This window comes from Antechinus flavipes, chromosome 1 (genome assembly GCF_016432865.1).
Source record: "Antechinus flavipes isolate AdamAnt ecotype Samford, QLD, Australia chromosome 1, AdamAnt_v2, whole genome shotgun sequence".
In the NCBI taxonomy this organism is placed as follows: domain Eukaryota; kingdom Metazoa; phylum Chordata; class Mammalia; order Dasyuromorphia; family Dasyuridae; genus Antechinus; species Antechinus flavipes.
Window position 1 is genome coordinate 209,513,628 of NC_067398.1, and position 12,662 is coordinate 209,526,289.

Here is a 12,662-nt window from a genome sequence, read left to right on the forward strand (position 1 = left end):
TAGAATGGCCGTTTTTCTTACCTCCACCTATTAGAATCCCTAGTTTTAAGTATTGAATCACACTTAACACCATACACCAAGATAAGGTCAAAATGGGTTCATGACCTAGGCATAAAGAATGAAATTATATACAGAGAGGACTGGCGAGACTTACGTGAACTGATGCTAAGTGAAATGAACAGAACCAGGAGATCATTATATACCTCAACAACGATAATGTTTGAGGATGTATTCTGATGGAAGTGGATCTCTTCAATAAAGAGAGCTAATTCAGTTTCAATTGATCAAGGATGGACAGAAGCAGCTACACCCAAAGAAAGAACACTGGGAAATGAATGTAAACTGCTTGTATTTTTGTTTTTCTTCCCGGGTTATTTATACCTTCTGAATCCAATTCTCCCTGTGCAACAAGAGAACTGTTCAGTACTGTACACATATATCTAGGATATACTGTAACCTATTTAACATGTATAGGACTGCTTGCCATCTAGGGGAGGGGGTAAAGGGAGGGAAGGGAAAAATCGGAACGGAAGTGAATGCAAGGGATAATGTTGTAAAAAATTACCCTGGCATGGGTTCTGTCAATAAAAAGTTATTTTTTAAAATGAGATTATAAATAAATTGGAAGAGCATAGGATAGTTTACTTCTCAGACCTGTGGAAGAGGAAGGAATTTATGACCAAAGAAGAACTAGAGATCATTACTGATCACAAAATAGAAAATTTTGATTATATAAAATTGAAAAGTTTTTATACAAACAAAACTAATGCAGACAAAATTACAAGGGAAACGATAAACTGGGAAAACATTTTTAAAGTCAAGGTTCTGATAAAGGCCTTATTTCCAAAATATATAGAGAATTGACTCTAATTTATAAGAAACCAAGCCATTCTCCAATTGATAAATGGTCAAAGGATATGAATAGACAATTCTCAGATGAAAAAAGTGAAACTATTTCTAGCCATATGAAAAGATGTTCCAAGTTATTATTAATCAGAGAAATGCAAATTACAACAACTCTGAGATACCACTACACACCTGTCAGACTGGCTAGAATGACAGGGAAAGATAATGCGGAATATTGGAGGGTATGTGGGAAAACAGGGACACTGATACATTGTTGGTGGAATTGTGAATACATCCAAGCCATTCTGGAGAGCAATTTGGAACTATGCTCAAAAAGTTATCAAACTGTGCATATCCTTTGGTCCAGCAATGTTACTACTGGGATTATACCCCAAAGAGATACTAAAGAAGAGAAAGGGACCTGTATGTGCAAGACTGTTTGTGGCAGCCCTGTTTGTAGTGACAAAAAACTGGAAATTGAGTAGATGCCCATTCATTAGAGAATGGCTGAATAAATTGTGGTTTATGAATGTTATGGAATATTATTATTCTGTAAGAAATGATCAGCAGAATGATTTCAGAAAGACCTGGAGAGACTCACATGAACTGATGCTAAGTAAAATGAGCAGAATCAGAAGATCATTGTATACTTCAACAACAATATTATATGACAATCAATTCTGATGGGCATGGCTGTCTTCAACAATGAGATGAACCGAACCAGTTCCAATAGAGCATTAATGAATTGAACCAGCTACACCCAGCGAAAGAACTCTGGGAAATGAGTATGAACCACTACACAGAATTCCCAAACCCTCTATTTTTGTCCTCCTGCATTTTTTATTTCCTTCACAAGTTAACTGTACACTATTTCAAAGTCCAATTCTTCTTGTGCAGCAAAATAACTGTATGGACATGTATGCATATATTGTATTTAACTTATACTTTAACATATTTAACATGTATTGGTCAACCTGCCATCTGGGGGAGGGGGAGGGGCAAAGGAGGGAAAAAATTGGAACAAAAGGTTTTGCAATTGTCAATGCTGAAAAATTATCCATGCATATATCTTGTAAATAAAAAGCTATAATAAAAAAAAAAAAAAAGAAAAAAGAATTCCTAGTTTTCTTCAAATTAAAGCATAGGTAACTATCTCCTTTAGGAGGCCTATCCTGATTAGTCCTTCTCAAAAAAATTACTTTGTGTTTTGTATATACATCTCTGAGTACATGTTTTCTTCTAGAAAAATATGTATAAGCTCCTGACTGGCACAGACTATCTCCTTTTTGTCCTTGTATCTTCAGAAGCTACAATAGCACAGTGCTTTGTATATAGTTGGCAATAAATGCTTGTTGATTTGAATTAAATTGAATTAAGTAGTTTTTTCATTACAGGAAGGATGCAACCATGGAGTTTACTCCAGACAGAAATAACTGTGTGATTTTTCTTCCTTTCTACATTATCATGGAGAAAAGAAAAAGCAAGAAAGATTGAAGGACCATTTTAAAATCAAATCATGTGAGATAGAGGAAGCTACCCCATAGCAGAAAGTAAAATTTCTCTCTGGAAGAGTTCAGTTCTTATTAGTAAAGTTTAGGAAGCAATTTAATGACATTTATTGGATTATCTAAAAGTAGTGAGTTAAGGACCAGTAAAAATCAGCAATTCAAAAGCTATCTAAACCCCTGAAGTACTAGGACCTTCTTGGAGCACAGCATTTGCCCCTGAAGGATTCTGACACTTCAAAAAATTACAGAATGAATTCAATGTAATCCCAATGATTAAAACCAGGTTTACATTAAGTAGTGATTCGTAACCTTTGAAATTTAATCAACAGAAGAGTTGGATGTTTCAACTTTTTTTTCACAAGTTTACTCTGCATTTCATCGTTCTTTAAAATATGAATACAATTTTAGAAATGAGTGTGTAGCACCCTGTAGGCTATTTCTCCATGTCTAGCTCTCTTATTTGCTACGAGAAGTCACACTCATCAGAACTGTTTCCTGCCTCAATTGTTGATTGGACTGATTACCTAAAAAATGTGACTGCTCTCTTCTCCGATACAAGATGTCATTCATGACATCAAGGAAAGGGACAAGACATGATTCTTTCTCAAGGGCTTGGTTCCTCTTTCATAGCTAGCTCTCTCTTCTCTACTAGAGAGACTCTGGAAGTCTATCTTTGCCCCAACCATCTATAAAAGAGTATGTCTTGTTTTTTAAAAGCCATCAGAACCATGTCATATCCTTAGTTAGCAAATGGTTAGCTGCCTTCTAATTCTGTTTTAGTCACATAATTTCTTCATACTTTGAAAATGGTTAACCAAGTATAAACTCTTCTTTATGCTTAATTTAAAATATTAACACTTCTTTGTTTTTGTTACTTGACCCTTATCTTCTATGATTTCTTCAACTAGGCTGAGTATGAGAAAAGAAAACAATAGATTAAAACATTTTGCTCAACTCCTCTCTCACCAAAAAAAAAAAAAATTAAATTACATTTATAATTATTGACATTAAATGCTTCTCACTATACTGGAACCTGTTCTTTTCGTGTTTTTCTGCCCTGTTCTGTCTAGGATTTGAAGGAATAGAGTCAGAGTACACAAAAAAGATACAAAAATTAAAATGCTTCTGCTTCATTGCCACTTTGAGGTTTCCTCTTAATTAGCTCTATGGAGTGAAACTACACACATAAGCACTCCCAGTAAATTAGTTTTCCCCAACCAAGTATAGATTGGTTCTGTTTGGTCTGCAGTTGTTAGAGGCTATGTGGTTTTATCCTAAGGTAGCAAAGATCCTTTTAAAAATACACCAGTCTAAAGCAATCAAATCTCAAACATCTTTGAATAGATCCTTCAGGATTTGTTAGATTATAGCATTATAGACAGATTGTTAGATTATAGCATTATATATATAATACATATATTAGCATTTTACATAGAAACTGGTAGAATTCCTTTACATTAATATATTCAGCAGTCAGTCCAGCCTTCTCCCTCTACATGCCAAACCCCTTCTCTCTGTGAATGAAAAGGTTTGATCTAACCACATACCTGTGGTAAAAACCAAAGTACAGGTGACCTTGAATTTCTCTCTCTAAAGCCATTCTTCTAAATTGTTGGTTCATACCCTGACTTTACCTTCTTGCTCTCCTTAATTTCTAGAACTGCTTGTTCTCAATCTCCATTTTGCCACCATCCCTATTGCAATGTGGAGTAGACTTACCATTGATTTAATAAATTCAATAAACATTTTAGTTGGTACTATGTACCAGGTACTGTGATATAAATGCTAAAGTTAATCTCACTAGCTCTCTGCTGCCCTCTGTTGATGCTGATTATGGAAGACTAAAGACTCATGGAAGACTCACTGTGTTTTAAAATTCAAGAAATAATATTATGATTTATTAATTGGGGTGAAGCATCCTTCTGAACAAAGAGAATTAAGGCATGATTCAAGTACAAAACATTGAAATCATTTAATAGGCGAGTACAGCAAACAAGCATATGTAGGGGACAAAGACCTGGTCCATCTACTTCGGAAATTGGGGGTTTAGAGAACAGTTTATATGGCTTTACAACAAAGAGAGGCAAGAGAAGAGGAGAGAAACAGAGTATGGGGCATGAGGGTGTTTGTGCAAACTTTGACCATTTGGGACTGATATGAATCAGTTTGAACCAACCCTGTGGATGCTATTACAGCAAAGGTGTTCCAGGTTCACCCAAAAATGCAAATAATCACAGCTTTGTCATACTTAAGCAACACTCATTCTGCCTCTTATTTGGCTGATTCTGATTCCCAGGTTATTTCAGCCTCTCCTGAATAATAAGGGAGCTCAAGCAAATCAAGATGATTAGTAAACTCATTATTCATTCCATTTCTACCTGATAATGTCCTCATCTGAAGTCCTTGTTCTCTCTAGACCCAAATCTAGTCAGTCTTCCATGAATAAAAGTTATAATCACTTTTATGAAAGAACATTAATTCATGAAACTAAGGTCATTAGAAAAGTTCTTATTTGTGAATTCTTATTTAACCCAATTAAGGAAGGTTGTTCTTTGTTCACTTTCAATAAGATTAAAAGAGAAATCCTTAGAGGATTTAAATGTTTAAAGAGGAAGGAATTGGTTTCAGGAAGAGATATCCTCCAAGGTGTCCAGTGTTATTATTGTTCTATTTGGTAAATCAAAGACCCCAAACTTAAATTATATATCTTGCTTTATGTTGCTGAGAAATTTTTTCCTGTTTCATGATTACTATGATATATAATTGGAAGTAGCTTAGGGAAGATAGAAAATTCTGATTAACAAAAGGACTGGATTACTCTCCCAGTAGAAATGCTTGTGTATTTATAAATTGTCTCTAATGATTTTTGGTTAAAACACTTGATAAAGCCCAGTTATGAATTAAAGCATTTTATCAACAGTATATTAACTGGGGCAACTAGTTGGTGCAGTAGATAGAGCACCAGCCTTTAAGTCAGGAGAACCTGAGTTCAAATTTCACCTCAAACACTTAACACTTCCTAGATCTGTGACCCTGGGCAAGTCACTTAACCCCAATTGACTCAGAAAAAAAAGTAACAATATGTTAACTGAATAAAGAATCCAATCATTTCCAGGTCAAAGGGAAGAGCTGAAATGAAGGTAGAGGCACCATATCCTCACCCCTGGGCTTATACTAATACTTCTTATTTAAAAAAAAAAAATAAACCAGCAAAGAAGAAAGAATCCAATCACAGAAATTTACTATGGGAATAGGGAAGGCAAGAGTTCATCTTCAGAAGAGGACACTAAAGTAAAAAAAAAAAAAAAAAAAAAAAGCTTCTTCTATCCCAAAGAGTAGTGTTAAATGGCTTGCCTAGAGAAAATTAATAGAATAACTCAAAAAATAATTTAAAAATCAAGTGAAAAACACTGAAGAAAAACTAAAAAATAAAAAAATAAAAACCATCCAAGAAAAACAAGACAATTATGGGGAAAAAGTTATCCAATTAGAAAAGGAGACACAGTCTTAAAGATGAAAATAACTCTTTGAAAGTTAAAATTGGGCAAGAAGTCAGTAAGGTTATAAGAGAAGAGAATGCGAAACAAGTCATAAGAAAAACAATATATCTGGAGAACAAATTAAGAAGAGAAAAAAAAGGCTAATTGGACTACCTGAAAGCTGTGATCAAAAAAAAAAAAAAAAAAAAAAAGAATCTTGACACAATAATGCAAGAAATAATCCAAAAAAATTTGTCCCAGAGAGATAAAACATGAGAGGAAAATAGAAATAGAAAAAATTTATCAATCACCACCTCAAAGAGATCCTTTGTGGAAAACACATAGGGATGTTATTGCCAGAGTTTGAAATCCCCAGATCAAAAGAATTTTTTTTAAAGAAACAAGAAAAGAAAAATTTTTAATGCTGGAGTTACAATTAGAACCATACAGGACTTATCAGCAGCCACAATAAAAGACTGCAGGTCCTGGAATCATATATATCAGCGATCAAAAGAACTAAACCTGTAGCCAAAAATAACATGTTCAGCAAAACTATCCATAATATTGAATGAAAAAAATAGACATCCAACAAATTTGCAGATTTTCAGGACTTTCAATCAAACCTGAACTCAATAGAAAATTTAACATATTAGAGCCAATATCCAATATTAATTTCAGGAACCTTTTTTTTCACATGGAAATATATATCATATGTTTAAGATTGACATCAGTAATTAGATAGCTCAAAAGAAAAATTTATACAAATTAAATACAGAGAAAGAATAGACCAAAGGTATTAGTGGGTGAGAAAAAGGCTGGTAATTCTGAAAATTTACTCACATGGGGAATGGATTTAATAGGCAATACCCCATATATACCATGAAGGATATAGCACTCTCCAAAATCTATAAAGAAATAGGGGGGAGATATGGGTGGAGGGGGATGCAAAGAGTCAGGGAAGAAGGCAAGGAAGAGATTCCTAAGTAGGGGAGGTTAAGTAATAGCAAGGAAAGTTAAGCAGAATTAAAGTAAAAAAGTTAGCAGGGATAGTGTGTTTGTGTGTGTGTGTGTGTGTGTGTGTGTGTGTGTGTGTGTAGCTATATATGCATGTTGCTTTTATGTGTGGGTATGTATATGTATATAAGTCTATGAATGGGCATGAATATATATGTATGTATATGTGTGTGTGAATGAGTATATGTGTGTGTGGGTGGGTGGGTATATCTACCTATTAAATTTATCTTTGCTTAACTATAGCCTGCTTGGGAGAGGTGAGGTGGGATGAAAAGAGGAATAAAGAAATAAATTTTAAAAGTATGCAGCAGAGAACAAAAGAACTTACAACGAAGCAAAGAAAAGATGGGACACTCATTTTTTCTATTATTATATATTCTTTCTTGAACTGGAAATTTATTATTACATATTTTGAATTCTTCTTGATCTTCTCTCTGGCACATAACAATGTTTTGTCCTGTTCTGTTCTGTTTTGTTTTATTTTTCTTTTCTGTCTTTTTTGTCTATTCAGTTTTTTTAAATAAACAGAAATTAAAAAAAAAAAAAAAATCCAATCATTTTCCCTTAAAGTAATTTCATTTCAAATTCAACTATTTATTGGTAGTTTGTATTTCGTAGATTTTATCAATAAAGGCTTACAGATTTATAAATATAATGAGTTCGTTGTTACATTTAACATCTGTGTTATTATCTTTGTGTTTATAATAAGGGTTTGCTCATTTGCCTTTGAGTCACAGGTTCTATTAAAGATATGGCTGATAAGATCTAACATGTCCTCCTTTTTTCCCTCTCCTTAAGAGATCTTCAAAGAGGCAGTCAGAGATAATTTGCATAACCCAGATTAACTGCCCTGGAGGAAGATGGGAGCTGGAAAGAAAATTAATGTGCCTTCCTCAGAAATCAAAAAACTTCAGTGAGTATGAATTATATCATATAGATCCGTGTGGGAAGAGAAGGCAAATAGCTATTGCTTCACTATAAACTAACCTGGAATGAAAAACAGGTGTTCATTTGAGCAGATCAAGAAAGGTGCAATCACACAGCAATCTGAAGAAAGAACCTTTTTTGTTTAGGATGGAATTATAAGAACCAAGTATAAAACAACAGAAGATTTAAATAGGCCAGACTTTTAAAGAGCTTTTAAAATGTCAGCTGAAGCTCTAGTGATCAAAGGAAGGGAATCAGAGAAACAGATCTGAGGATCACAAAAGTAACAAAGAAAGCAGTAGGAAGAGTGTGAAGGACTCATGATCCCTGCCAGGAACAAAGAATACTGAAAGAAGGAGAGCAATGACAAGAATAGAGTGGCTTAGGAAAGAGGAATGACACAGACCACTGAAGTGTAGGACAACTCTTGACATTTCCCCTGACATTTCTCCTAAAGTTGTTGTGTATGTCCTTAGAGGAAAATGTGCCCCAGCCATGGGATGGGAGAGACTCCTAACTACTTTGTAAGGTCCTATGTATATAAATCTATATATGTAAGTAAAACTATTCTATATTTTCAAGCCTTGTGATGCCAAAAGCTTATAAGAAGAACTAGTAGCTATACTTGAAGGATAGACAGATACTTGAAGACTTTGAAATTTCAAGTTTCCACCTGAGGAACAATAAACCAGATAAGTGAAAAGTCCCTAAAGTATACTAAGTCCCTCTGTATTAAAGGAAGTACAAAGGTGAAAATTCAAGTGTAATTTTATGTCAAATGTGTGTCTTAATGTTTGTTCATAGTGAACTTATTATATTTTAAAATCCAAAAGAATAAAGGTCATACCTTTTTACAATTCTAGCAGTTCTGAACTACACATCTTCTTTTTGAGAATGACTCACATAAAAAATATCAACTGAGGCTGATATAAATAAAAATGACAGAATACATTGTATACTTTTAAAAAATATTTTATTTTTAAGTTTTGAATTCCAAATCTTCTCCCTTCTTCTCCTCCCCTGCACAAGGCAAAAAAACCGATATAGCTTATACATTTATATACGCATGTATATATATATATATAAATATATATGCAAAACATATTTCCACATTAGTCATGTTATGAAAAAAAATGCAGACCAAAAAAAAACACACACACAAGAAAAATAAAAGAAGTTTTGTTTTGTTTTTTAAAGTAATACTTCAATCTGCATTCAGATTTCATCAGTTCTTTTGCTGGAGGTAGAGAGCATTTTTCAACATAAGTCCTTCAAAATTGTCTCATATCTATGTATTATTGAAAATAGTTGTCATTCACCATGAATCATCATATAATATTGAGATTACTGTGTACAATGTTCTCCTGGTTCCATTCACTTTACTTAGATCAGTTCATGTAAGTTTTTTCAGATTTTTCTGAAAGTATTCTGTTCATAATTTTGCAGAGCACAATAATATTACATTATAATCATATACCAACTTATTCAGCCATTTTCCCAATTAATAGCCATCCCTTCAATTTCCAATTCTTTTACACCACAAAAAGAGTTGCTATAAATTTTTTTAACATGTAGGTGCTTTTCTTTCTTTTTTTAATCTCTTCGAGATACAGATTGCTGGATCAAAGGATATGCACAGTTTTGCATATAGTTCCAAACTGCTCTACGTTCATAACTCTACCATCAGTGTAGTAGTATCCCACATTGTACACTTTCAAAACAAAAAATAAATATTATAAAACTATTTAGTCAGTAGGTATAATGAATAATGAAAACATGCTATATTCTATATTGTGGAGGGGGAAGCTTAAGGCAGAGTAGAGCAGTAGAAGTAGGGATGATGCACAGTAAAACAGAGATGTAAGAGAGAGACAGCTAAAGAACCATGATGCACTGAGCTCCCTATCTCTAGCCTCAGAGAGGAACTACAATTTGTCATGAGTTACCCTACCCTATTCTTTTTTCCTCAAATTCACTCATTCAACCATTCAACAATATTTATTAATGACCTATTATGTTGAAATGATTATAATTAGCACTAGAAGAGATTAGCGGTCAGATATCACATAACAACAGCATGGTATTGTAGAAGGAGCAACTGGGTTTGAATTTCTCCTTTTTAGCTTATTACCTAAGTGATTTTGGACATATCACTTTCTAACCACAAGAGGGAGCGCGAGAGCAAGTTCAGTCCCTGGTAGTTCACCATGTTGCTAGGTAGCATCACTCTCGTAACCAGTTAAAGCCTTCTTTCTAGGCTAGGGTTTCTTAACATTTTGTGTGTCATGGACTGCATTGGTAAATCTAGTCAAGCCTATGGACCCCTTCTCAAAATAATTTCTTTAATTGTTATTGTTTAAAAACTAATGCAGACAAGATTAGAAGGGAAACAATAAAATGGGAAAATATTTTTACAGTCAAGGTTCTGATAAAGGCCTCATTTCCAAAATATACAGAGAATTGACTCTAATTTATAAGAAATCAAGCTATTCTCCAATTGATAAATGGTCAAAGAATATGAACAGACAATTCTCAGATGAAGAAATTAAAATGATAGCCATATGAAAATAGGCTCTAAATCATTATTAATCAGAGAAATGCAAATTAAGACAACTGAGATACTACTACACACCTGTCAGATTGACTGGGATGACAGGGAAAGATAATGTGGAATGTTGGAAGGGATGTAGGAAAACAGGGACACTGATACATTGTTGGTGGAATTGTGAACATATCCAGCCATTCTGGAGAGCAATTTGGAACTATGCTCAAAAAGTTATCAAACTGTGCACACCCTTTGATCCAGCAGTGTTTCTACTGGGCTTATACCCCAAAGAGATACTAAAGAAAGGAAAGGGACCTGTATGTGCCAAAATGTTTGTGGCAGCCCTGTTTGTAGTGGCTAGAAGCTGAAAAATGAATGGATGCCCATCAATTGGAGAATGGCTGGGTAAATTGTGGTATATGAACGTTATGGAATATTATTGTTCTGTAAGGAATGACCAGCAGGATGAATACAGAGAGGACTGGCGAGACTTACATGAACTGATGCTGAGTGAAATGAGCAGAACCAGGAGATCATTATATACCTCAACAACGATACTGTTTGAGGATGTATTCTGATGGAAGTGGATCTCTTCGATAAAGAGAGCTTTAATTGATCAAAGATGGACATAAGCAGCTACACCCAAAGAAAGAACACTAGGAAATGAATATAAACTGCTTGCATTTTTGTTTTTCTTCCCGGGTTATTTATACCTTCTGAATTCAATTCTCCCTGTGCAACAAGAAAACTCTTCGGTTCTGCACACATATATTGTATCTAGGATATACTATAACCTATTCAACATGTAAAGGACTGCTTGCCATCTGGGGGAGGGGGTGGAGGGAGGGAGGGGAAAAATCGGAACAGAAGTGAATGCAAGGGATAATGCTGTAAAAAATTACTCTGGCATGCGTTCTATCAATAAAAAGTTATAAAAAAAAATTCACTGATATTAGATTCTGAACACCTGGTAGGCTATCACATAGAGGAGAGGTCCTTACTCATGCACCCTTCCCTAAAGGCTAGTTTTCAAAATGCCACTCAAGCTTTTTTGGCTAATGTGACATTAATTTTTGCTCACAATATGCAGTTTTCTTGGTTGTGATTACTTTCTGAAAAAGAAAAAAGAAAATATATCTAGGACCCTATCTTTCTATATTTGATCTCTGGTATTTCTGCAAGGCTTATGGAAGATAACATCAGTCTTCTATATGGCTTCATTCAGTGCCATGTCTTTAGCTAATCTGTAGCTTCACCCCCAACACACTAAGCAAAAAGTGTCTCCTATCTTTGGAAGGGGAAATTCTTTCTCTGTCTTTTTAAAACTGTGCACAAAAGAACTAAGCAAAAACAAGTTTTTAAGTATATGCATTTAGATTTAAATATATGCATGTAGATAATTTAACGGGGAAAATTTTAAAATTGAAGCTTTCTCTTTGCCAAAGTTTTCTGGTCTTCATAGAGAGTGAAGAATAAAAGAAGTAGTTAAAGGATTATTGCTTGACAGTGGAAGAATCTTTTACCCAGGTTCACAATTGCTTATGCTCTCCTTTGTTAACGCTAATATCTATGAATCTACCACAGTTTCTTAATCCTAGTCCTCAACAAGCAATTCTAAAAGGCAATTTTCTCTGACTCCCCTCTCCAGTCCATCATGGCCTTTCCTACATCCATCCACAAAGGTCTCATGGAATACTTATCCTTCTTCCCACAATCCTTTTAATTCAGCATCAAGGGCAGATGTCCAGAATGTGGAGGATACTGGACATTGTGTTCTCCTTTCTAGTAAAATAGTAGATTTCTTCCCCAGGTACCAAGTGCCCTGTGGGTAAAACTAAAAAGTAAGTTACAACTTAATCTCCCTGGGCCTCAGTTTTTTCATGTGTAAAATATGGTGGCTAGATGACCCTTGATATTCCTCCCAGTTTTACCATAAACACAAAATTGTAGTGCTGTACAATAAATATATATTAGTTACAGTAAAAAAAAAATTAAGACCATAAAAGAGCTACAAAGGGATATATGAGGTCAGAGTAAAGAAAGATTATTTTCAGCTAAAATCAGTGAAGCTTTAATTCAGAGAGTGCCACACAAAACCCCAGAGAGCCACATGTAGAAAATAGTAAAATTTTACTGGAGTCATATCCCCATCTTGTGGCCTTTTAGTATATTGTCATTAATTATATTTAAAGCCGTGGTGAGGATAGAATCTCCTGATACTTGAAGGACAAATGAAATTTTGTGGAATGTCTACTTATTTCAATCCAACTCAATTGAACATAAATACAGAACTGGGAAGGTTCTGATTTGCTGACTCCAATACCTTTATATTAGTGACCATAG